The sequence below is a fragment of the Panthera leo genome, chromosome C2 (genome assembly GCF_018350215.1).
Source record: "Panthera leo isolate Ple1 chromosome C2, P.leo_Ple1_pat1.1, whole genome shotgun sequence".
In the NCBI taxonomy this organism is placed as follows: domain Eukaryota; kingdom Metazoa; phylum Chordata; class Mammalia; order Carnivora; family Felidae; genus Panthera; species Panthera leo.
Genome location: NC_056687.1, coordinates 154250851 through 154277147, shown reverse-complemented (window position 1 = coordinate 154277147; position 26297 = coordinate 154250851). Strand labels below are relative to the sequence as shown.

Here is a 26297-nt window from a genome sequence, read left to right as displayed (position 1 = left end):
TTCCAAATGCATGAACATTTCTGCAGCTGGCATTGTGGATCTCTCACACAGAGCTCCAATGAGGTGCCCCAGAGTTTCATGGAGGTTAGTGGTGGTTAATGCGTAACAGGTCAAGGACTCTACGGAACGATAAGTGTTGCAAACTGTTTAAGGAAATACAAATACTTTCTGAATGTCTAGAAGAATCACTTATTGTCACGGCCTGCCTCACATTCCCAGAAGTATATTTCAGTCCCACACGGGGACACTAAATTTAAAATTGGACAGCTGAATGCTAATTGTCCACATGGCCTTGCATACACTTGAACTTTCTCTAGTGCCTAATTCGTTGGCAAAATATTATGAGAAAAGGTAGACAATTTTGGTTGAAGCAAGTTAACGTTATTCTTCTTGGGGTGCTTCCTTTTTTAAATAAAGGCTGAAATCCATGAGAAAATGCAGATTTTGTCATCATGTTTGTCTACGCACTGAAGTTCTTGACGTATTCTGTCTCATTCTTTTATACAACCAGTGCTAAGAGAACTGATTGGATTCCCCCTCCCGGTACTCGATTTCTATAATTTCTATATCCAGTCTATATGGAGTTCCTTCTGTTTTTTGTGTTGTGTTTTTTTTTTTTTTCAACTCTCAGGGTGAAATCTGATTCGTTCTAAGGAAAACTGTGTGTTAAGAGTAAGCTGTTAAGGTTTCTTGTCAGTAGATTACACATCCACCCATTCAAGAGATGCTTCCGGGGTAGGTAGTCCTGTCCAGAAGGAAAGGCAAGTACACTGACCCTCTTCCCAAGCAGCCCCAACTGTGGGAATTGAGGATGCAGCACAACTCAAGAGCTGACTCCCAAGGGAGACAACTTCGAATATTTGGAAAATAATAATCGGCTCATGAAGGACCAGTACAACATCATCCTATCTTTACAGAATTTTCTAGAACTACGCGCGTCATCTGTTTGATATTTATAATCCATATCTTAGACTATGTGAACAGGGAAATAGCCATTGAAATTACATCCCTACAGAAAGTGGAAGGCATATCCCTCAATAAATCTGTTTATAATGTCTGCCATTAGGAATGGATGCCAATACATGAAACTCAAAGGACATGGAAATTTTCGTGGCATGGTTGATGCTGGTTATTTATTTGTTGTCTATTCATGGGGTTACTAATTGCAGCTGGTGAGAGTTGATTTTCTCTCCTCTTCCATTTATTGCGGGATGGGGCGTTCGTCGCACCAGATACACAGTTATTCAGCGTCTGAAACGCTGGATCCAGTCAAAATGAGCTTTGGCAATTCCATGCAGGCGCGCACAAGTATAATTTTGCTTCACATTAATAACAACCTAGCAAAGAAGCCCAGAATCAAACGCCTTGCTCTCAGCTGGGGGGCAGAAAGCCAGAGTGATATATCTTGGCTGGTGACCTATAATGTTGGAAAAGTAGGCTCCACGTTCACTCGGGAAGGGTGGGCGGTGTTCCGGAAACGTAGCCCCATTCCTCCACGATTCCTTTTTTTTTTTTTTTCCTTTTTTTTCCCCCTTTTGGTAGTGTGAGCCCCGAGACAATGAAAAAAAAAAAAAAAGAATTACAGATAATAAAAATAGCACTTCTGCAGAACAAACGGGAAATGCAGCGCTTTAATTTCTTCGGATGTCAACTCTGTTCCGCGCCCCGCGCCCTGCCCGCTGCGGCGCGGCGGCGACCCCAGGCCCGCGCTCGGGCGCGCAGCTCGGGCCAGGGGCTCGCAGGGAGCGCACGGGGCGCCGCTCGCCCGGACTTTGGGTCCCGCTCGAAGCCGAGAGCCGCCGAGAGCTCGCGGGCTCCGGATGGTTCGCGCGGAGTGAGGGGCCGCCACTGCGGGGACGCGATCGCGCGGAGTGAGGGGCCGCCACTGCGGGGTGTTCTCCGCAGAGTTGGCCGCCGGACTGGGCAGCGGAGGAAGGCGGGGAGCCGGGCCCGGGCGAGCGTCCGCGGGAGTCGGCGGCGCCCCGGGGACAGGTACGCGGCGGGGGAGCGGGGAGGCGGCGCGGAGGGGCAGGGGGCGGCGTGCCAGGCTCCCCTCTGATTAATGACGCCGGTGCGGCCGCGCGTGGCCCGGGCGCTTTGTCTCCAGCGTCGGGACTGGCGGAGACCGCCGGGGGGGGGGCGGGGGTGGGGGGGACGGATGGCCCCGCGCGCCGGGCGCACCCGGCAGGTGCCCGCGCTCCGAGCCGGCCAACTCCGGCCGCGCCCGGGGGCAGAGGCCCCGGCGCCCCCCTCCCCTCCGCCCTGCCGGCGCGCCTGGCCGCGGCCGGCTCCGGGGTGTGGCGGGCCGGGGGCGGGGGGGCGGGGGCGCTGGAGGCTGCAGCCGGGGCGGGGACGGATGCGGCCGGGGCTGCGGGGAGGAGCCGGGTGCGTGGGAGGGCAGGGACGGGCGGAGGGGCCGGCGGCGGAGGCGGGGAGGCAGGGGCGCGGGACGGAGGGACGGGCCGAGGCTGGCTGGCTGGCTCGGGGTGGGACGACGGAGTGACAGAGCCGCGGACAGGTGGGAGCAGTTAGACAGCTCGAGTCTGGGAGAGCAGAACGCAGAGGAGAGGCAGGAGGAGAGGGAGAGGGGGAGAGGGAGAGCGAGGGAGACAGCGAGCGAGCGAGCGAGCGCGCAGCACTCGCGTGCACCCTCCGCTCCAGACGCCCTCCGCTGTCCGAGGGAAGCGGCCGGGGCCCCGAGCGGGAGCTGGAGAGCGAGCTGGGCACAGAACCCGGAACAGGGACCCGGCCCTGCTAGAGGGACCGCGACGCGCCGAGGGACGGACAGAGCGGCTCGCGCGCCGACCGCCAGCCGGCCGGAGCGGAGCGCAGGAAAGCCAGAATCCCGCGCGGGGCCGCGGGGCTGCGCGACAGGCAGGCAGACGGACAGACGCGCGGAGGGACGGACTGCCGGACCGGAGGCGGGGGCATCGTTCGCTCCGCGGAGCCAGCGGGACAGAGAAGGCGGCGGCGGCGGCGGCGGCGGCGCCCCCTGAGCTCGTCCGGAGCGGCGACCAGCGGCGGGGGCAGCGGGGTCGCCAGCCAAAGCCACCACGGTCGCCGCAGCTGCGCGAGGATCCCAGCCGCCGACGCTGCAGAGAGCTCCTTTTACTAGCAGTTAAATAAATCGACCAAAAAAAAAAAAAAAGAAAGAAAAAAAAAAAAAAGCGCCAAGCCAAACAAATCCAGCCAGTTCAATCACTGAGAAACGATATTAGTAAAAACCAAAAACTAGATCAAATCAATCGAGGCACCAAGACGCTGGGGGGATACCCACTGTTATGTCAAGGTAACAACCAAGCTCTTCCGACGTGAACCTGGCGCGTCTTTTGTGATTTTTTCCCCCTCCTTTTTGCCGTTTATCTGTGCTTTTCTTTGGAATTGTTTATCGTCTGTTTTTTTTTTTTTTTTCCCCTCCTTCGTGTTTGTAGAAAACCGTTGATGTTATACATGTATTGATTGTGTTTCTGTGTTTCATCACAGGAGGGGTAGACTCCCCTCCCCCAGATGAGGCAGACAGGGAAAGCTGGAAGAGAACAGAGGAGGCGGTTTTTCTCCTGGGCGAAGTCTACAGCGATGTCTGCGGGTTTCGTGGTAGAAAGTTTGGGACCCTCTCATTCCATTTGAAAGAACCGTGCAAGGGGCGGAAAAGTTGCCATCGGTTTGTTGCTCTTGCAGGAATTGGGGTCCGGGCTCCCAAGGGATTTGTGGGGGAGGGGGGCGGGTAGAGACGATGGTGGTGACCATTTATTTTTACGTGTTTGAAATGTGTGTTTCATTGCAAACTCCGAATGCAATGTCTTCTGTCTCAGGTGGTAGATATGGTTGGTGGAATTGCCTGGAATAGTACAGGTATTTAGAAAGTTTCTTAAGGAAGAGAAATTGACTCAGTCCATGTTTCTGCATGGAAATGGAGCGGGAGTGGATGTGGCTCAGTACTTGATCACCTCCCCAAGATACAAGATGAGGACAGAGTCCGAGTCTAAAAGGAAAAGCAAAGGAGGTGTTGAAAGTTACAAAGGATTGGGAGGCTAGTGTGCACATTGCAAGGCTGGTGGAAATCGTTTTCTCCAGAATGTGTCTAGAGTGCAGATATCCCTTTTGATTGCTGATTTTTAAAGTCTATGGGTATGCCACTTTAGCCTCTCCCAAAAGGATGACATTCCCCAAAGTTGAAAGGAATCTGTACAAGATTTGGCTCAAATGCTGCATAATTCCAAACGATTCCCACCTGCTCCTCGCTTACTTTGGAGATCAAAATTGCTATGATTGTTTTAAGAAAACAGAGAAATGGAGATGACGGGGAATCATCTTTCATTTGCTGAAAGTTAGGGAACCTTTGACATGCACTTAAAAATAAATGCTCCCACTCCTTTGATCCTCTGTGTTTGTGTCACCATGGCACATGCCTGTCTTAATAGGATTTTAGTTAATGTCCTTTTCACCAAAGACGGTGGCTTGAAGAGTTCTAGCGTGTTCTGTTCGAATAGCCAAGTGATCTACTATCTTGGCAGTAATTGCTTCTGCTGCACACCTAATGTGGATCGCATGTGAGAAATTACGTGCGCTCATTTCGGGTTTATATGGGATTTGTAAGGTATGTATTTGTGTTTGATCCGGTATTTCCTCTGTCACATTCCTTCACTCCTTCTTGTCCCTTCAACTAGCAGAATATTTTAAAATTTTCTGCAGCGTGGGTTTCATATATTCTTTAAGGGCTGTGCTTCATCACAAAAGATGCAAAAGGCTAACCTCTCCCTGTCCTTGCTTATCAATACTATTTGCTTGGTTTAAACAGTTTGGTTTAGATGCAGTTTTTAAGACATTCAGACGCTATGCCTACATGGCTCCATTTCTCCGGACGTGCTTTGTGTTAGTTGATGAGAGAGAATATAACCCAGTTGCGGTAGGTGAATGCCTGTTGAACAGAATACTTTGGTTTAGGTAAGGCATATTTAAAGCAACTTACACAGTTTTAGAAATTGACTTTCAGCTTCTCAGTGACTTAATTTCACAACACGCTGGTTTCTCTTTTCCGGTATTCAGCTCAGAGACAGGTTTGTGTGCGCTGTTAGATTTGCAAATTGCTGACCTTCCAGTGACTTTCCCTCTGAGATCCCAGCTGAGTATGGTTACCTTAAGAACTGTGGCATTAGCCCTGTTAGAGCATGCTCCACTGGGGAGTTCGGTGCTGTCTATTTTTAATGCTATTTAATGAAGGAGCGAGCGCCTCACTCAGCAATAAAAGAAGCATGATGGAAGGCAGAACAGTGCGTGGTTTTGGATACGGGAGAAGGATGTTTGAAAAGGTACAGACTGGCTGTGGGATACGGTAATTTTAATTAGTCCTGATATACAGTGCTAACAGAAATCAGTTGATTTTAATGGGAGAAGTACACATGAATAGTCTGCTGTGTGTTTTCATAAACCTCTTCAATAATTCTTAGAAGCAAGACTCAGTCACTAGAATGCCTGAAAACTTAAAAAAGAGACACTAACCAAGGAGTTGCTGCACACGTACTGTTTTTCCTACGAGCTGTCGTATTCTTGGATGGTGAGAAGTGCAGACATCATTTTAGATCCCTAAAATCCTGTCCTCGTGAAGGGTTTGGAGCTTGTAAAATGTTTGGGGGGCATAAAATAACTAGCATCCTTCTAAGATATTGTAACTTGAAGCTCTGCCTTGTGACTTTTTGTGTTTCTTTCATAAACTTGGAATCTGGATCCAGAATTGTGGCAACTGAGGCAGGAAGTTTGGGTCGAACTTGATAGAATAGTCAAGTTGTTTTCCTTCCTTCCTTTGAGATAAGCACAATAGATTATCTTAGTTTAAATATTTTTAAACTGTAGATAGCAGGGGCAACACTAGTAATTTTTGGAACGTTATAACGAGGGGGGAATATCTTAATGTCATAGTGCGTAAAACCTAAGAAGCCATCTGTCTGCGACATTGGTATAATGCAGAACACCTGTCTTGAGGTAGACAGTGAAAATGTTCAGTCAGAAAGGTCTGTGTTGTTCGTTTTCATATTAACAATATGCTGTGATCGAGTTATATCCCTGTTCGAAGCGAAGCTGATTAGACAAATGCCTACGTAGTTTCAAAATTGATAAACGTAAGGAAAAGTGAGAAGTTTTTATTCAGTGGGGAAGTGAGTTACGTAAGTAGTGTTAAATAAAGCTGGTAGGGCAGTGTACAGAGTTGTTCTAGATCTTGTCCATTTCTGTGAAGGATAACTCCCCCCCCCCCCCCCCCCCACCGCCCCCGACCCGCAATAAACCACTAAGGGAAATGCATTGGAAGGAGTTACTGTAATTGGTTGCCAGTGTTCGTGTTTTCTACTTTGTACTTTTAGAGGGGAAAATTACAATCCACACGGGCTGCAACATTTCCCTTAGTGGTCATGCTCCTTGGACCCCAGTGCTGATAGCTTTCTCAAGAGTCTCAAATCAGGGGCCATTCTCATCTGAATTCAATGTAGATTTTGCCTGTGGACAAGATAATGATAAGCTACATGAGCAGAGCGTGGAATGAGTCAGCCACTGAAGACACAAGGTACAACGCAGCCAGAAGGGACTATAACTGAGGGTCCTCGTTAGGATTGGGAGACAGTTTGAAGTCCATAAGGCTGGAAATTGCAAATGAACCGGTTCCGTAGGAGTTAGTGTTAATTCAGATCTGCTTTGCGACAAGGTTAAGAAGGAAGATGGGGTTTAAAAATGATGTGGACCGTGAAAGTCATTTCTTCAGGTGGTGAGTATTGGCATCATTCTAACTGGTACCACACAGCGGTAGTGTGTTTAGAAATTTGTGAATTTCTAATCAGAAAAAGAATTGGCTTCCTTAGCAATGCATTATGTCACCTGGAAAGTTCTGGACGTATTTGAAGTCAGAGATGAACTTACAAAATACGTATTTCCTCTCTTTAGACAAAGGACCTTTATTTTTTTAGGAAATCTGTGATTCCAGAGGCTCTCTGTGTCCGCCGACTTTTCTTTCTTTTGTTTTTCATTCTAATATTTAGAATTAAATATGATAAATAATTTCAAGCTGTGATGTAAGTAAATGTTGAAGGACTGTTGGAGGCAAAAAAGCATGTTAGCAGGATGTGTTTGTGACTGGGTTTGTCTTTCTCAGGCTATCTTTGCTTGTGGGTGTTACTTTAAGGGACCTTTATGCCAAGTTCTAATAAATTGGTTTGTTAGTGCCTTATCTAAATGAATTTTGCTCATTTTGGATTAAATTTAGCCCTGGATGTTCACAGGGTTTATTCCTTGTTTTTACTTCACGACAGTTTCATTTCCATGGGGATCAGATCTCAGCCGAGATACAAAGTGTTTCAATTATAGACACAAATACAGGATTCTTGATAAAGAATCAAGTGCTTGAGACGGAGTATCAGATGCATTCAGCAGTTTTGAATGTTTGGTAGCATTGTGATCGTATGGTCTCCAAATCGTCTGCAGTCTGGTGATTTCCTCCCCCCCCCCGCCCCCGTGTGGCATAAAACGCCCGCACAACATTTGAAGACACCTTTCTCTAAGATCACTGGGACATTTCTGCGCCCTGGGAGATAGCTGGACAAGGAAACCAAAGAGTGAATTGAAGTAATTATACCAGGAAAATGGAGAGCATATTGGAAAAAAAACCAAAAAAGAAAAGAATTGACTTGAATACACCAAATTGACTCTCCCCTTTCCAGCTGAATCCTCAGGATCATGTTACTTTCCTCCCTCCTTGCTGCCCCCAAGGAGCTTAGCGTTGCCAGATGGAACGGGTGTTGATCACTACGTGGGGCCAGAGTAGATCAATATCTTGAATTCCTCTACACACTCTTCCCAAGGAGATTTCTTCTGGCATTTTTTTTTTGGACCCCCCCCCCCCCCTTAATGTACATGTCACCGCCACAGGTTATATAAGATTTTTCCTGTTGTAATCAAGTGATGAGTGTTAGGGTAGCACTGAAATTCCGACGCAATTAAAATGTTGAGGAATTAGTCCAAAATTGTCTCACTCAAGGCACGTACTCATTCTTCACTACATTTAGTGCAGGGGTTCTTAATAATGGAGGTGCATTCTCTTGCATTTGTATAATTGTCCGTGGATTCTTTATCACACACTAAATACTTGAGATAAGGACGGAGACCGTCTCTAAGGGATGGAAACGAGGCGGATGGTGCTCATATCTTTAGCAGCTTTTCTTCTAATTGCTTGAGATATAATACTTACTTTAGAACGTTCTAGTCCCTAGCATCATACTTAAAGGGAAAGATCTGCATTTTGACTTATTTTGATCTAGTTGAAATTATGAAGCAACACCAATAATTGAAGTAAAATGTTTTGACATCTTTAGGAAACAGAATAGAACATCAGTTTCTCAAGTTTTAAGGTCCTAGAGATCCAAGTATACTATCCCTTGGTGTGTGAATCAGGGCCTACCTGTCACCTGATGGTTCAGGTCATTTGAATTACTTTCAGGTGATCCCATCACTGGTGCAGAGATCTGGAAGAATCAAACATGGGTCAAAAGAGGATGAAGGAAGGTCATGAGGACTCACTGGAATTCAGGGACTACTCATGATCCTTTAACTGTTGTTTGCTCATAAACACGATAGGAAAATAAAGAGCTATTCCATTGCTTTTGCAGCTTTTACAAAAAGCTATTTTAAAATGTTTCCAGAACCACAAGCTAAAATCCTCACACAAAGGTCTCATATTTATTGATAAGAAAATGTCTATACTCCACACTGGCCTGTTTAACTTAGCCTTTTGCTTGTCAACACGTATGTAAGTTTGGTGGAAGTCCCATCATTGCTGGCATTTGACGATTCAGTCATTAAAGAGCTTTTGGACAGATTCATTAACTGAATTCATTAATTGTCAGGCCTTTGCAGCCATATCTGTGATCCGATTTTCTCTGGTTTGTGAAAATGATCACAGTAATACTTTAAAAGGTAACACTTTTAAATTACACGGTTTTATATTTGTTTATTTTAAATTCACTTAGATATGTTGGTACGGTAGGAATTTCAGGGAACTGTCAGAGCGCTAAAGATAAATTCAAAAATCCCACCGCAAACAATTCTGTGGCATTAATGAGTCTTCATTTTTTTTTTTTCCCCACTGTGGCGATGATTTAACTTTGGTCACGGCGCCTAATGCCTTTGTGAAGATTGCAACCTTTCTCCAACCCTGAAGTTTCCACATAATCACTAACAGAATTCTGGAAAGATAAAATAGCATAGCATGCGATCGTGTTGTGTGCACATCCTGTTGCTATTTGCTTAAGCACTGTTAAACATTCTAACTGGATGCCTCAATCTTTATTTGTTATTTATCAGCATAACAATTGTCTTCATCCACAACAATGGATGACTTCGTTTTTAATGTTTTGGTTTTTTTTTTTCCTTCCGTGTCAAGAGGTAAGAGAGTACACACAGTTAATGTGAGAGTTTACATACGAAAACGAATACATTCTAGGACCAGGATGTCAATATCCCTCCAAGAGAGATATTATTTTATTCCACAGATGATCGCAATGGGTGCATTTTTGGTCACATAGGATATCAGAAGCCTACGACAGATGTTTGGAATTCACTGCAGCTTCCGATTCAAAGTCAGGTTAAAACTAAGGGAGGGGATGTATACGGAAGGTGTGCTCCAGGCTTATCTGAGAGGGAGCCCCGGGCTTGCTGTGACCAAGGAAGAACTCCGTAGGGTTCTGCAGGGTACAGATATGCGCAAAACTTGAATCAAAAACAAAAGGTTAAAACAAAAGCCTCTGGAAACAAGGCTCCTGGTGGTGTATCCGAATCTCACGGCTCCATAGCGGGCCTGTATAAATAAATACTCAATTTAGCACCTGAACAACTCGTCCTGATGTCGGGCTTCTGAGTCTTCGGGTGCTGATGGCCAAGACTCTAAACCTCTCCGTGCGTCACAGTCTCTGCAGGTGAAATTACGTAGTGACAACAGTCCGATAGGAACAGATTACTCCTTATGCGGCTTTAACACTTTAGTTCGTGTCGCATTGCTTCCATTTTCTCGTTTAGGAAGTGGGATCGGGCCCACCCCGAAGGATTGAAGCAGATACAGAGTACCCGGCACAGGCACGTAGGTTTCATTCACTAAAAAGAAGCCATCACCTTTCATATAAAAAACCGTAGAGATTTAAGCTGGTTACATAAATGAGCCACACCTCCCTTGAAGATTTGCTGTTGTTGTTGTTCGGAAGTAAGAGTACAGCTCTCTTTTCTTCGGCCCCGTAACGTGTTTGACGGTTACAATTGGAGAGGAACCTTTGTGACGGTCACGGTTGGAGACAAGCTTTACTCTTTTTCTGTGTCTATGAAATCCGGAAGGCCAGGCCAAGGTACTCGTCGCTTTAGGAGCATGCACTTTGCAAGAACCCCGATGTGTAACCCGGCTCTAAGGGAAGGGGCAGCCCAATTCAGAGTTGTCTACAGAGTGAACGGACGGATATTATTTCTCCAAAAGAGTTTAACTGGGTCATCCAGTGGTGGCTAAAGAACTGAACAAGAAGGGGGTGGAAGGGATCCATGAGGGAATGATTTTAAATCCTGTGTTAATGGGTGAAAGCTCTTAAGCGGCAGACTTGAACTGGCATGGGAGATGGAAATATCTTCAGCTCCCTCGGAGACGTTAAAGCAGGTGACACTTGGGTCTCACTGGTAGGCTCCCAGACACCCCACCGATGGCTTTGGTTCCTAAGCACTGAGTGAGTTGTTTGGGCTGAGCGGCTGATCTGGCCTCTGATCCCGAGGCATTTGCTCTTTTGCCGAAATGAATCACTTCTGCCCTTGGGTGAAAGTGACCAGAGGAGGGGAGAAACTCCCCTCAAAACGGGGGTTTCATCAGTTGGTGGCCCGTCAGGAAATGGGAAACCACCAGTCACGTTCAACACCGAAGAAGGTGAGCTGTGCGAAGCGATACGTTTGCCAAATAATGGAGTTTTGTATTCGATTATAATTTGCATATCAGCCGTTCTTCTGAGGGATAACACAGTCCGAAAGTTATCCAATGAAACTTCTCAGAAGGTGTCTGAGAATGAACTTAGAATCCTTTGGTATTGTGATATTTGCTGGAAAACAAGGAAAGGGTAGACAGGTTTTATACGTGTGTGTGTGTCCATATAGACATATATATATAAATATATATATGTATATATGTATGTATATACATATATGTGTTTATATATCTATATGTACATACATATGTATATATACACATATATACATACACATATATACACATATACATACATATGTATATATGTAACATATATACACATATACATACATATGTATATATGTAACATATATATTACATATCTTGTCCACAGTATAGATCCCATACATAAGAGGTATGTTCTATATCTTGTCTATCATATATATGATATTCATCTATAATCAGCATATATCTGTGTCTGTACCTGTATCTAGAACCCACATTCTCCACATGCTTAGATATGAGTCATCTACCTAACTCACATGAAGCAAAAAAGTAGTTTGGCCCCAAAGCATATTTCCTACTACCTCTTCTGCCCTTAGCAGTTCTTGCTTGCACGTGGCAGATCTTTAATCCAAGTTTGTTGAAGTAAAAATTGATCTGTATATTGTCGATGGCATGTAGTACTCCGGACTTAAAAGCAGCCCTAAGTAAAGGTTTAATTGTGTTTTTCCCCTAAAGTGTCAGCTTACGTGGGCCTGACATTCATTCATCTTTCTAAAAAGGAGAACAGAGATACGCCCTCCCGCATAGGGGAAATTGTAACTGCTCTCAAGATTTGTTTGGGCTCTCACAAGGAAGTGCGTGCTACAGATGTCAGACCATGACTAGGGCTTCTACAAGAGTAACAAAGTCCCTAAAACTTCGGTCTGCTTTGACGGAATACGTAGATGACTTTTTCAGCTGCATGGAAGGGAATTAAGGTCAACACTCAGTTAATAAATAAATTGCGAGAGCGGATGGGGCCAAGGCAAGTTCACAAGCAATTTCCAAATCACTGGTACACAGAGTTAGCGACAACTCATGTTTACTGGACAGGTGCCTGGGGAGAGATTAACCACGGTGAAGGTGATCCAGGATGTGGGGAGAGAATTCACTCCTCCGAGGGCTGAGTGAGCTTGCAGTGCGGGAGCAGAAGGCAGGGGTGAGGAAGAGAGGGAGAAGAGAATTTGGCAAACTGGGGGGGTCTCCAGGCCCCTCTTCCTGCCCGGAAGCTATGCAACTCTAACCAAGCAGAAGCAGGGCGTGCCTTCTCTCTCTGTCGGCTCAGGTCATGATCTCGCGGTTCACGTGTTTGAGCCCCGCGTCGGGCTCTGTGCTGACAGCTCAGAGCCTGGAGCCTGCTTCGGATTCTGTGTCTCCTTCTCTCTCTCTGCCCCTTCCCCCCTCACGTTCTGTCTCTGTCTCTTAAAAATAAATAAACATTAAAAAAAAGAAAGTTAACCAGGCCTCCTTCTGGATTTGTCTGGAAATACCACAGAGAGTTTACTCTGAATACCCTTCCAGGAGCAATTTGAGACTTTATCTAAGAACTAGAAATGACTTCAAATACAACTGTGGTAGGTAGACTTGTGATTTGTACACTTCGCAGGTAAAACCAATAGATCTATCCAACAGAAGGCCATTTGTATAATCCGAGATGGGCCCAACAGATGTAGCAAGAGAAGAGAGCTCTAAAATCCATTTTTCTAAAATCACCTGACAACATTACGTCATTGTTTTGACCTGCCTGTGAACATAGATTGCTTCTGATGTTTTAAGGAAAGATGAGGAGATATCAACTTGTTTCATCACTTGTAGATTAGACCCTGGGGCTTAGGTGGGGATCATATGATTTGCACCAATAGTCAAGGAATAGATAGCACTGAGAAGGACCCAGGCCTGCAAACTTGAAAGAACCCCTATATTTTACTCCAAGTCTTGGTGAACTTATCTAATGTTACTGAATTGATCGAAAGCCAAACTTTGGGTATTCCTGATGAAATACACCATAAGCATTAAGGAAAATCTAAATGAAAGCAAGGTGGTATGTTTCTGTATTTTTCAGGGAAGCTACTGAGTGGCCATTGGTGGAGGAAATCTGTACTTATTTCTGTATTGATTAGGTCATTAGGGCCATTTGTTCTGCTCTGCGGGGATTACTTCCCTTGGTTTGTTCCTTCTGCTCTCTGAACGACCTCATTTGTCCAGGCAAAAACTCTTTATCAAGATGGAGATCCAAGATTTTCTATCGTTCTTCCTGTATCGTTCGCTAAAGCCACAGGGACAGTGATAAGAAAAATCAGGATTCCCTCTATGGATTCTGACTTTGCCTCTGGATCATTTTTGATCGAAAGCTGGTTGTGGGGTGGTTGTTTCGGAAAAATAATTTGTTCAGTTGTTTTGCAGTGCGACTGTCAACGGATACTTACGAGCTGCCTCTTGTGTGAAAGGGAGTTGTGTGCGCATGTGATGTCCAGATGAATCTACCCTCGGTTGTGGTCACAGCTGTGGTTGTGTGAAAGGGACTGTGTGCCCATGTGATGCCCACATGAATATACCCTCGGTTGTGATCACAGCTGTGGCAAAATTTCTGTTGTAGCATACGGGGGGATTCTTGTCTAAGGAAAAAGAAAGGTGTATATTTCATCCTTCTGTTTTTTTCTTTGCAGTGTAACTTACACGGTAACATGCAACAGCCATGGGAAACACAGGGATTCAGATCTTACCTACAGATTAGGAGTTGAGAACCAAGGGGGTAGTGAAAGGGTATGTGGTGAGGCCATGGCATAGAAGGATGTGGAAATTAACTTGTGAAACTGGTAGAGTGCCTGGAAATCTGTCTGCCTGCATCTCAAATCTGTACTTGTGGCTGCCATTTGAGACAAGAATAGATTCTCAGCTCCTGATTTCACCTATGCTTGGGACACATCTTCTCCTGGTGCCAAAGAAGGGCAATAGGTCTGAGGTCAAGGTGACCTGAGTTTAAGTTTGCATCTCATCTCTGCTTCTCACTGGCCTCGCCAAGTGACCTTCAGTGTCCTTATTGCAGTATGTAGATAGCAGCACTCCCTTCATGAGCTATCCTCTGTAAAATATTTGCCACAAAATAGAAATGTTATCTCCTTCCTGCTTTCTCCTACAGGGACTGTTTATCCATTAAAACATTGAAAACTATAAGAATGTGCAATGAAATTCTATATCAATACTTGTTTTGAAAATAATATAAAGTTGTAGTTTGAGTCCTAAGTATTTTGTCTGTGGATTACTGAGGAAAAACATAAACAATGATTTTAAGGGGTGTTGGGATTCTTTTGCATTAGCTTTTATAAGATGTTAACAATACGTATCACGTGGTTAAGGGGGGGAACAAAAACTACAACATATCTTAACACATATCTTTACTTACTAGTGTCCAACAATCTGAAACAATGCTATTGATTTAAGGGACCCAGTAGTTGACATTTGCATAAAAATAGATACCCAGGGATAAGTGATTAGGGAAAATATTAATTAAAAGTTTTTTGAAAACACAAATGAAAAAATGATTTTGAAGACCTTTATCAAGTGTTAAGTGGAGTTTAAAACTTTTATTATTATTTTTTTAACGTTTATTGATTTTTGAGACAGAGGGAGACACACAGAATCTGCAGCAGGCTCTGGGCTCTGAGCTGCCAGCACAGAGCCCGACGCGGGGCTCGAACTCACAGACTGAGATTATGACCTGAGCCTACGTCAGAGGCTCAACTGACTGAGCCACCCAGACGCCCCATCAAGTGTTAAGTGGAGTTTAAAGAATTGTCTTTCTTTTTTTTTTTTTTTTTTTTCCGAATGGATTCACAAGGCTTGGGCTTTTCGGTGCATGTGTGACAAGACTTTTTTGTGATTCTTTGTAGTTAAGGCATTACGTCTTGCTCTTTAAATATGTGTTCTGAGCTATCCCCCCCGTGTCAAGCTGGGGAAAAGTGCTACCTTGTGTATTTATACTCTGTCTCTGTCCCAGGGGAAAGAGCTGACGCCAGGTCGCATAAACCTCTTGTCAGGCCACCTGCCAACACATACTCATGCAATTTACTGATATTGAGGATGAAATTACTCATTTTAACTAATATGTTCCCCCTGAAATTATCTTCGGGAAAACTTGAAGTTCCAATTCGCCAGTGTGAGCTCTCTTCGTCGACGGTTTGTCCTCAGTTTGTTTGGTCCCAAGTGAACCCGAGACACCTGCAGCATCATGTACACTCATTCTTTGCCCTTGCGTCCTGCTTGTTTGTCGCAGAGGGTGGCGGTTGCTTTTGGCAGATGTACAGGATCAAAGTAGCCTTTTTATCTTTCTACCCTCGGGGAGTCAGTTTCTCAGATAGAGGAAGTGGTGAGGCTAACAGAAATTTCAGCTCACCCCGAAATAAAAGTCAAGTGGATTAGGTGTGATAACCCTATTTATTAATGATTTGTCAAAGGCAGTGGCTTTGCGAAGTTATTGGACGGAGAAATTTAGGGACTGAGCTTCCTTTTTACTAAGTAAATGTTTACACCGTAGTTTGTGGCCCGAAGGAAATTAACAACCAAGATAATCTTATTGATTTTTTCATCTAGGTAACCTGAAGAAATGGAAAATCTTAGAAATACTATCTATAGGTAAATATTAAGGATTTGGTAGCAGTGTATTTTACATTATATACACAGAGGCTATCACCCTCAATTTCTTAACCTGTATAATTTATCTTATGCATTACTAGGTTTGCTTGGATAAATATTGGTCTTCGACTAGGGAATTACCTCTAATTTTATTGTTGGGAATTTTTTCTGAAGGGACAACAGAATAACAGAAAATGAATATGTATGCATACTCTTTTATACATATACACGTGTGTGTGTATTTTAAAAGTACATACACACACGTCATATACCATATTATATATATGATATGATTTATATTTATTGAACGTATTTGTATATATATACACATTTGCAATCTGGTTATATTATAAAAATTACACACATGTATCTAATATAGTACATATTAGATGTGGTATAATATTTTGGTATATACATACATTTGGGATCTGGTTATGTTATAAAACGAGTACTCCCTTATTATTGCCCGTCTGCAGTGATATAATGGCAAGATGGAAACAGAGGGTGGGGCGATGAATTTATCCTTTCAATCAAAAAGTTAGGGATTTCTCTCGACTTTAGGCTTCGAGAAGCCATAAGGCTTCGAGACAAATTTTAGTAAGTGAATTTAAAGTTGCTTTGATTTAAAAACGATTTTTAAAACATAGCACCTTAAGAGAAGAGGATTGCAAATTCCATTAGAGAAAGAGGTTGGAGCCTCTGTTCTGGGTGATTACAGGGAGATAGATGCAGGTTTCTGCCTGAGTTGTAGTCTGAGGGTCTCCAGCGTAGGACTCTAAAGTCCGTGGAGAGAAGATAATCCCAAGTCTGCAAGACTGGATATTCTCAGGGTCAAGGAAAAACTTACATAAAAATTAGTGAGCAGTAGAGAAGAAAACTATGAATGCAAAAAAAAAAAAAAAACAAACAAACGTGCAGACAGCAGTTTATAACAGCTTTATTCATAATTGCCTCAAACTGGAGACAACCCAGATGTCCTTCCAAAGATGCCTGGGGAAACTGTGGTACATCCATACAGTGGAATATTACATAGCGATAAAAAGGAACAAATTATGAATTCACGTGGCAATTTGAATGGGTCTCAGGGGCGTTGTGCTGGGTGAAAGAAGTCAATCTCAAAACATCACAGACTGTGTGATCTCATTTATATAACATCTCAAAATGACAAAAACACAGGGATTTAAATCAAAATCAAGCATTTAAATCAAAATGCTCCTAAGGCCATTTGCTGCAGGCAGGGATCCGAGGACAGATTTGGAAGGTGGAAAAATCTGCCTGACATCATCTTGGTCTGGTCACCTCTAGCACTGTCGTCCCATTTGCTCCTTTGTTTTTTTTTGGTGGGGGGAGCGGAATCCTTCTCTTTCAATGTGAATTTCAGGGGCAGGTTTGTTCTTACCACTTATACGAGCTAGAAAAGACACACAGGGCTAGAACGGTCATGCACATACCTCTACATACATGCATGAAGACTCACGAATTGCCAGCCATCCACAGCTTGAACAGCCCGGTGATGGCTCCCTCGGAGTTTTGGAAGGAAGCCAATATCACTTGGAAGTAGCTGTAATTTTTAGAGACACTGAGGTGGTTAGAAGTGTCTAGAAGGTCTGGGGCTCCAGAAGTGTTGGCAGTTGAATTCTAGCCAGAGCTCTCATCGGGTAACATCCACAAATCTCTGTTGAATGGACCCATGTGCATGTCTCGGTAAGAGATAGCTAATTGCTGATACATACATCACGCTAACTATGTGCGAGGTACTTTTCTGAGTGCTTTACATATTTTCACTTGTTTACTCCTCACAGTCGTCTGTGAGGTAGGGGCTCTGCCTATTTCCTCTTTCAGTGAGGAAACTGCGGCATGGAGACGCTTAGAGACTTGCTCGGACACGTAGAGAAAGCAGGCTTCCGCCCTGGAGGTCCGGATTCAGAGTCCGAGAAGTTCACGACTATACAACGCTATAGTTTGTGTGGTGTTTTCTTTTTGCTGTATTTTCTCCTTTGAGGGCCGGCTAATATTTTTGTTAATGGTGCATTCCAGTTGATGCATGACCCCCCCCTTTCCCCCCCACCCCTGGTTAGCCATCAACTCTTGTACAGAACTGGCCTTCCTGCCCTAACTGGGAAGGAGGTGCAGACTCCAGTTTGAAGCCAGTCACACGGGATGCCGCGGGATCCCGTGTGGCTGGACCCAGCTCCAGACCCAAAAGATAGCTGTGCGTTGAGGCTGCACCACCTTAGGGTCTGGCCCATTTCCCAAAGAAATCTCCAAACCTGAATCCTAGCATGGCGGTCAAGATGCGATCTCATGAGCCCTGGAACCAGCCCTTCCCCAGACAGGGTAACATTCGGGCACAGGCCAGAGTCTTCTGCAGCTCTTTACTTCCCACTTTTAAGAGCAGTGAGAGAATCAAGTACCAAGTGTTTTTTTTTTTTTCTTTTCTTTTCTTTTCTTTTTGGTGGGGGGGTGGGTATGTCAGTGGGATAGCCAAGTCAACTTGGCTGATAAGAAAATAACTGCACGTTTCTGGCTAGGAATAGCAGAAATGATACTTTGTTGTTAGGTATCCAACAAGGTTACTCCATCATCGGGCTTCTTTCTTAAATAAATAGTCGTGATTATATATGTGGGCGTTGCATTCACCAAATGCATGGATTGAACAACGTGGTGGGAGGCAGTGGACAGGGCACGGGTATTTGAGACCTGCATTTGAATAATATGGGTGTCGTTTGACCCTGGGCAGGGACTCATCTCTTCTGAAACTTATGTTTCTCTCCTCCCACCTGCCCTCCCTCTACCTCCCTTCGTCCCTCCACCCCTTCACCTCCTTCCCTCCCTTCCTTCCGTCCTTAAATATGTGCAAATGAGATTAGCGGCAGCAAGGATTAAAAACGCTATGTGTCACATGTTCCTTGTAGCATTTGGCGCACAATACGATATAGGAAAACAGGGTAGCTGTTGTTTTTTATAGCACGAATTAATGCATCTGCGTTTCAGTGAATTAAATATGAGTAACTATGGGAACGTGCGATTACCAGGATCCGGATACCAATCTTGCGAGTTGCTTTGAAAAAGTGATAGAAAACTACCAGCTTCCTTTGGCTACAAGACATGCTTCTGCCAAAGCTCTTCTCCTCCTGGCGTATCCCGAAGTCTGGGGAGGAAATGAAGTAAGTTACCTACGAGTTTCATTTCCTAGGGAAAATCTAGGTCTGGAAAGTGAAACCCGCGACGCCCTTAAGGAGCTGTCCTTCCAGACCGGTCTGGTCTGAACTGACCCTCTTCGGCCCCCAGGCTCTGGGGTGTATGTATGTCTGGGCTTGTGCGAGGCTGCATTTCGAGAGCGAGTGTGCAAGTGTTCTGTGCACTGTGCGTGGTGAAGCATAGAGTACAGGCCAATCTTCTGCAGCTGGGGAGAGCAATTAGCAGCTTCATGAATTAGGGACTTGTTTACGCTGTTGTCCAAGATAATCATTTGTTTGTTTTAACGAAGATGCTCTATCTTCATCAGAGGCATCAATCCTCATATTTAAATGATAAGGTCTTTGCATCTCACAAATAATGTTTGGATTTCACAGCAGGAACCCCCATCACAGCCCTTATTTTCTCTCCGCTGCCTTTGGTAATCAAGACGCCATGGGTGACATGTCTATTTCCAATTAGTCTTCCGTTGTGGAAACGTTATGGGATCTATCGCAGCAACTTTTTTTGTGACGCAGACTGACTTTTAAAATACTGTCAGGGGCGCCCGGGTGGCTCAGTGGGTTAAGCATCCGACTTCTGCTCAGGTCACGATCTCAGGGTTTGTGGGTTCGAGCCCCGCATGGGGCTCTGCGCTGACAGGGTGGAGCCTGCTTGAGATTCTCAATCTCATTCTCTCTCTCTCTCTCTCTCTCTGCTTCTCCCTCCACTCTTGCCTTTTCTCTCTTTCAAAAATAAATAAACTTAAAAAACACTTTTTCATGAACTCCCCAGCGCTCAGACATAGGTAGATGTGCACAGACTTGTCTCCCTGCCCCCCACCCCATACACATACGTGAAACAAAATTACAAAACTTTACAGAATGAGTCATGGCCTTACTGAGGGTAAGGATGTACTCCAGTTCTTACGTACTCCAGTCTGGCTCATTTCATTCCACTCCATTCATGTTCTCTAGATTTCACTGTAAAAACTAAAGTTAAACCAATGACTTGACTTGCTGATTTACTCACAGGTCAGAAGCTCAAGTTCGAAACACATTGATCTCCCTTTAAATTCACTTATGATTCTGTCTTCTGTCCCGGAATCCGTAGAAGGGAATGCATATGGCATTGCTGTGTCTTTTTGAATCTCGGCCATGTGGGATGTTAATGTATCCATCTACCGAGAAAATACCAGTCAGTTAGTACCCTTGAAGACGCTCTAGTCACTCAGTGAGGACTTATTGGTGAGTCAGATGAAGTATTTTGGAAATCAGGAGCGTGAGTCATTGTTAAACTCTGGACAGTTTGCCCAGAAGAGGGACTTCTTGAATAAGGTGGCCAGTGTATTTCTAGAAAACACCTACTGGTCTCACTCGCGTTCTTCATACAGCCAGTGCATACCAGGTCAGTCTTTTTTTTCAAGGTGCGTGCCTTAAATGTTTTATAAGAGGATGCTATTAATACACCATCCAGCGTTCCCAGAAGCCATGTATCTTTTGACAGACGTTTGCTAATTTCCTGCCGCGTTCCGTATACCTTGGTGGTTCCTAGAGACCGTGAGAGAAGCAAGGCATAGTCCCTGTCCTGGGGGAACATACAGCCTGACTCTCTGATGACTTTGGGACCCCGTGCGGTGGGCGCTGAACTGATCCTCTTTGCCCTGCTGGAGCTCCGTGTACACACACAGGAAGGCTAACCCGTGGCAGTGAGGCGACAGACGGGCACTGGGTAAGGGCACAAGTCTCATCTTGTCGCATAAAGCAGTAATCCCTCACCTGTTGTTAAACGAGGAAACCTTCGCGGAGCGGAGGTGGAGGGGCTTCCTGTTTATACCAAAACCGCCACACGGGTCACAGCGGCTCAGCCAAGAGACACACGGGGACACTGGCTCCTGGACGCGTCATTCACGTAATCCTGGCACTTCCGAGAGCTGTTTTGTGAACAAGAGTCGCAGGTGTGCATTGCACCACCTGCTGGCACCGGGAGAGCATGAGACACCCTGCCAAGGGCCACGTCGGGGCTCGAGCCCCGAGGAGCCTCCCCGGCCTCCTCCCCAGGGGCTCTCGGGTTAGGGACCCTGACTCCTTTCTTTTTGACCTGGTTCAGTGCAAAAACGTGGTTTAGTAAATAATCCTAAGGTCTGGTTTCCCAGTTACGGAACACGCTTCTGAGTGTTTACATTTAAAGGGTTCTTTTCAGTTCCTCCAGCGGGGCCGAGAGGCGGGTCTGTTCACACGCCGAGCAGTGTGCAAAATGTAAAGGGTAGGTCCGGCCTCTAGAGGACCACTGCTGTCCCGCGTCTCTGCTGGTTTTCGACTTCAGCTTCTTATTCTGGTTCGATCCTTAGAGATATGAACGGTGAAAACTCTGCAGCCCCCTCCTCCTGCATTCTTGCCCTCGGGGCGCAACCCTGCTTCAACCCTGCTCCCCCCAGGCCCCTGAAGCCACCCTTGCCGCTGGCTGTAGCTTGCGCTCTCCTTCCTGAGCTCTCCTTCCTGATTTCTGCCGTCCCATCCCTGGAGAAAGGTCTGGAAAAAGGGAGCCATACCTGGGAGGGAGAGAGGGAGGCTGCTCCCACCAGTTCAGTGTGGGGAACAACAGATTAAGATCACGAGGAACAACATTCCTGAAGTTCACTTCTTGATGGCCGGTTGTCAGCCCAAGAGGGCAATTATTAATTCTTGACCGAGGGCGTTTGGGGAAATGGGTCCTTTCTTACGGGTAAGAACACGGCTCTCTTCACCTTGTTGGGAGAAAAGGAGTTTTCTCCGAAGCGTGACTTACTCTAATCTAACTTTTTCCCCTTGAAAATTAGTGAGAGACTCCACAAGGATTCGTTTGGAGTTGATCGTTCGGCATACTTACGAGAGAAAGAGAAGATGAGTCTTTGAAAAGCTGAGCTGAGGAAGTCATTTCTAGCACTGTATACATTTCCCCAAGGCAGGTGCTGGACCGAAAACATCACCGTATCTCTCACAAGTCCTTGGCAGGATGCCATGCACCTAGTAGGTGCTGAATAAATAATTGTTTATTGACTGCGCTCCCTGGACAGGCCTGGCTACACACACGATCACACACACACGTGGATCGTCCGCGCCATCCAAGGCCAAGCCCTCCAGGTCACTGAATGTGTTACTTTGGCCAATTTAAACACAATTCTTCTCAGCCTTGTAAAACACCACATACCTAATGCAATTTCATATTCTCTTATTGACTCATTGTCACAGTACGAAAATCAGCTGTCGAGCTGTGCTCATGAGAGTAAGGGTTCACGCTATTGAAAATTCACCTCCCGAGGCCTATCCAGAAATTTCTCTATGATGGGACATAAAGAAAGACTTAGGGAAGGAAAGACCTAAGACAAAGGGACTCTGTGAGTCCTGCCTGGCGAAGGGCGTAGAACGCTGCTCGATATATAGGAACACAATGCAAATGTTAGCCACCGTTGTAATTGTGTAGGCTGCTTCTGTATTAGAATACGGGAAGGGCATGGAATGGCACAGAGAGATCAGAATACTTACAGATTTCTTAACAGCTGGCTATAAAATTTCAGACATCAGCACATTCAATTCTCTTTGACCTGCATCTGTCCTGCCTCTTCGCTGCAAGGGTGCTGTAGACAGACAACCATAATAAATATCTCCTGGGGATCAAGTGAGGCTTGGTCAGTGTCTCTTAATTTGTATAATCCTGGGCCAGTTCCTTGGCCCTGCTGTGCGTCTCAGTTATCCCATCTGTAGAGTGGAAACAGCGACAGCTAGTTATTAGTGCTTGTGAGGAAGTCACTGAAATAATTTGTAGAAACTGCTTAACATAGGCATCACCTCCTATGTCATCATGATATCTTTAATGTGTACTGGGTATCAGCATCCTGTTACCTGCCGGTGTTTTTGGAACTACATATAGGGTGGTAATTTCAGCGATGACGTGTCCGGGGTTAGGGAAACGAACAAGGGTTTGGAGCCAGCGAGTGATTCGGAACCTGGGTTTCATTCCTGCCACGGTGTGATTTCCACCTTCCCAAGGGATGTCCTGAGGTGGCCCAGGTAGGCTTCCGGGAAGCTGACCCTGAGACGGAGTTTGGTGTGCAGGATGTTTACTGAGGAGAGTTCTTGTCCCCAATGCCATGGAGGAAGAGGGAGGGGCCAAGAGTGGGCGGAGGAAAGCCATAGCTCAGACGAAGGATGAGAACAGATCTGACCAGCTCCTTGGGCTGTTCTGCGGCTAGAATGGCCTTGGGGTTGTCTTGCTGGGGTTGAGGGAGCCAGGCTTTCCATCGCCACCTCGATCAGTGTGGCGTTGGGCCATTCAGCTCTCTGCAGCTGAAATAATCTTCCAAGAAGCAACCCGTCCTTCCTTGGAGAGGGATCCGGGTCGACCCCCGAGGTTGACCAGAAAGGTAAAAACTGAACACCAGGATGCCCTGGACCTAGTCGGTCTCAAAGAATCCACCAGGATCGCATAAAAATTGTCTAGCGTCACTCCTGGGGAGAAAAACCTTAACTAGATGTGGGTCAGGTTTTCAAAGAACCCATAGCCCGTAATAGGTCTTCAAACCTCTCCCCTTCTCCCTGGAAACAAGAATCAGTCCCCCAGCAATCGGGGTCTCTCTTATCTGGACTGAAGCCCACTTTGGGCGCAGGGGATTCGTATCCAAAGATTACTTAAGCCCAAAGGAACTGCTACACTCCCAGCTTTTTATCAAGGAAGATGTCAAAGCACGCAGAAAACAGAGACCGTTGAAGAAGAGACCCCCATGTGGGCATGGCACAGTGTCAACATTCTGCCCTTCTCCAGAAGAATTTTCAATAGCGTAGGTACAGCAGTGCCTCTCGTGTTAATCTGAGATCCGGACAGGCGTGTCCTCAGAGGAGGGTGAGATTTCACAATGTTTGAGGTCACAGATGTCTCTTAATAGTACTGACGTGAGTGCAGTTGAAGCTGTCCGAGTCCCGGTTCCGCGTCTTGTGTTCCAGAGCCCCCCCCAGGAAGGCCACGCCGTGAGTCGCAGGCCAGGGAAGGGGCAAGACATTTCATGCATTTGCTTCGTATTCATACTTCTGTTGTGCTGAGAGGACTCCTGGACATTGGTGACCTCGGAAGGGACTTGCCCACCCCCTGCGCCCTCAGCCGTGTTGCAAGCCACTGCAAACCCCAGATCAAAATTTCTGTTCAGCAGAGGAGGTGTCTTAGGAAAATTCTACAGAGAATACATCCAAAGCAGCATTTGGGATCTGACTGGGTCCCTGGGATTTGAACATCCAAACCGTAGCGGATTCCCTTGCCAGGTTGGGTCCCCGGGTGATGCTGCCCAGGCCTGTCGGACTATGCCTTTGCTCGCCTGTCCCGGGCAGAGCAGCTCAGGCGTGCTCAGGAGTGATTCAGCAGTCCATGTTCCCCCCCGCAAGAGCCAACAGGACCGTGGTGGTTGTTTGGCCCCAGAGCAGGTGGCGGTGGGGGCTACGGCGGTTGCATTTCCTCTTGGAGGGGGGGGGGGGCTCAGCTGTTTCCTTGGTCACGCGCCCCTCGTAAGTGCCTGGAGGAGGCAGGGGGCCAAGAATACAGCTGAGACTTGAGTGGCTGCCAGCTCCCAGCAGCTGCTACTCTGTTCTCTGAGCTGGAACCAGCCCCGGGCTGCAGTGTGGCCTGATCTGGCATTCGGGGAGGGGCCTGCGAGAAGTGTCACTTGCACATTCTGAGTGGTTTAACCCACCTGCTGTGTGTGTGTGTGTGTGTGTGTGTGTGTGTGTGTGTGCGTGTGTGTGTGTGTGAATGGCCTAGTTAGGGGACAATTCTCTGACATTCAAGTGATAACGAAAAAGTTTAGGTCCGTGAAACAAGCAAGACTTCCCCTCTTTTGAGACCAGTGGATTTGCCGGTCTTGAAGGAATTGTCTTTCTTTCAAAGGAGAAAGCTGAGGGTACCATCCTAAGTCAGAATGCGTGGGCTTAATATAAGAATGTTTGGGTGTATATTTATGACTCTGTACATATGCACAGAGGCAGCTTGGAAAGATACTGCGCTAAGAGGCAGAACCGAGCTCTAGCTCTTGTGTGGACTTTACGAACATAGACCTGTGCTTTTGGACCTCATCGTTGCCCTTGGGCTAAGCTTTTTGGCTGGTTGGTTGTTTATTATGTTAAATGAAAGTAAAAAATCTCTCAGATCAGATGATGAGAGCTGGTGTTTTGGAGAAGCAAAGAAGTGAAAGCAACTGAAAGTTCTAGGCACAATGCTATCTACACGGGACACTCTGAAAGAGCTACAGAATCAAAGTGTTGACTTGGAGATTCACACACATCTATGTATCGATTTCTCCAGAGCGGTAGTTCTTAGGTCTTTTTAAAATGGCTGACAAGAGTTGTTTTATGTAATGTAAACATATCCACGCGGACGTTAGGAGGTCATATCAAACATTCAAGATTAGCTATTTCCTATATTTGAGAAACAAAAAAAACAAATTCTCTAGGAGGTCATATCAAACATTCAAGATTAGCTATTTCCTATATTTGAGACACAAGAAAACAAATTCTCTGGGGAAACATCACGGGACTTCGTGAAACCGTCCCATTTAAGGCACTCGTGTTGGCGAAGAAGCCACTTAACGAACACTCCCCACTTTTGTAAGCAAGCCTGGGTTCCCCTAGAGAGTGGGGCTGGATTCTAGTCATTTCTGTACGCCTTGGCTGTAGATTAAATGAAAAGGTATTCAACTGATTCTGTTCTTTGTGGTTTTGAAAGGAAAAAGATGACGGCGTGTATTGTGATGTCAAAAGTACCCAGATCGTTGCTCAAGGTGTGAGGGTTCCACGGGTCTTTCTCCAGATTCCTAGCCCTTAGCTCCAGCCTTGTCCCTCAAAGAGCAGTGGCTGCAGGCAGGAGCTGTTTAGAAGTGATAAACCGGGGGCACCTGGCCCAGTCAGTTAAGTGTCCGACTTCGGCTCAGGTCATGATCTCACGGTTTGGGGGCTCGAGCCCCGCGTCGGGCTCTGTGCTGATGGCTCAGAGCCTGGAGCCTGCTTCGGATTCTGTGTCTCCCTCTCTCTGCCCCTCCCCTGCTCACACTCTGTCTCTCTCTCTCTCTCTCTCAAAAGTAAACATTAAAAAAAGGTGACAAACCTATGTGGACACTGCTCAGTATGTGCAGAATGTTCCATATGATTACAGATGTCACCCATGTACCTTTCTCTGAATCCAGATTGACAAAGTAGAAGGGAATCACATTTTTTTTTTAAGTTACAGGGTCTCTCCGCAAACAGTTAATTTTCCCTGATGCTTCTTGGTTGATTCCTCTATAGAGGAAAGTCAGTTTAGAACACAATATTCAATTGAGTGGCTCTATGTAAAAATGTCCTTGAATTTTTAAGAAATTTGAGGCCAGTCTGGCTTGTAATTGTTATTGACTTGATTTTTTAATGCAATTGAGTTGTATTGATTTTGATATTTATTCCAAGCACAAAACATGTTTTGT

General features: G+C 45.8%; 1 protein-coding gene across 1 annotated transcript in view; it reads left to right on the top strand.

The window, feature by feature from the left end:
* Positions 1–2505: 2505 nt before the first annotated feature.
* Positions 2506–26297, top strand: part of ARPP21 (cAMP regulated phosphoprotein 21) — a 155131-nt gene continuing 131339 nt past the window's right edge. The window contains exon 1 of the mRNA XM_042955233.1: positions 2506–3289. The gene's annotated coding sequence lies outside the window, so the exon portion shown is untranslated. The remainder of the gene's footprint in view (positions 3290–26297) is intronic.